At 30.6% G+C, this 480-nt stretch overlaps 1 protein-coding gene across 1 annotated transcript in view; it reads right to left on the bottom strand.

The window, feature by feature from the left end:
* Positions 1 to 288: 288 nt before the first annotated feature.
* Positions 289 to 480, bottom strand: part of LOC119593131 (sialin-like) — a gene marked incomplete at its 5' end in the record, with an annotated part of 14,753 nt that continues 14,561 nt past the window's right edge. The window contains 1 exon segment of the mRNA XM_037942096.1: positions 289 to 480.

Here is a 480-nt window from a genome sequence, read left to right as displayed (position 1 = left end):
CATAGAAAGTAAAAGATAAAGAGAGACCTTAATTTCCAAGTCAGTTGTTAATGAAACCGTGTTAATTATTTAAGTTCCAGTAGAGATTCTGACTAGGCAATGATACATGACGCCTTCCAATTAAATGTTTCAACAATGAATATTGATACAGATATAATTATTTACATCTATTTTGAAAAATATTTGGAATTGATATATTTTCAAAAGGAGAACACCGAATAACACAACACAATCGTACTGATAAATTAGCAGATAAACGCATATTAAAACAGGGTTTGGAAGATGAGACAATTTTGAAGTACTGTATTTCATCTTCGTTAAGGGTCTACATATCGCACTTGCTATAAAACCTTTCAATAGACCCAATATTTTCAATCTTAATGAACACCAAAAAATAATGGTCAATATCTTTAAACGGATAACGGCTACAAAAACAATCCCCTTATCAAGATATTGATGCACCAACCATTACACATTCTT

Source organism: Penaeus monodon, chromosome 31, assembly GCF_015228065.2.
Source record: "Penaeus monodon isolate SGIC_2016 chromosome 31, NSTDA_Pmon_1, whole genome shotgun sequence".
Lineage (NCBI taxonomy): Eukaryota > Metazoa > Arthropoda > Malacostraca > Decapoda > Penaeidae > Penaeus > Penaeus monodon.
This window is presented reverse-complemented; position numbering and strand designations above follow the sequence as displayed.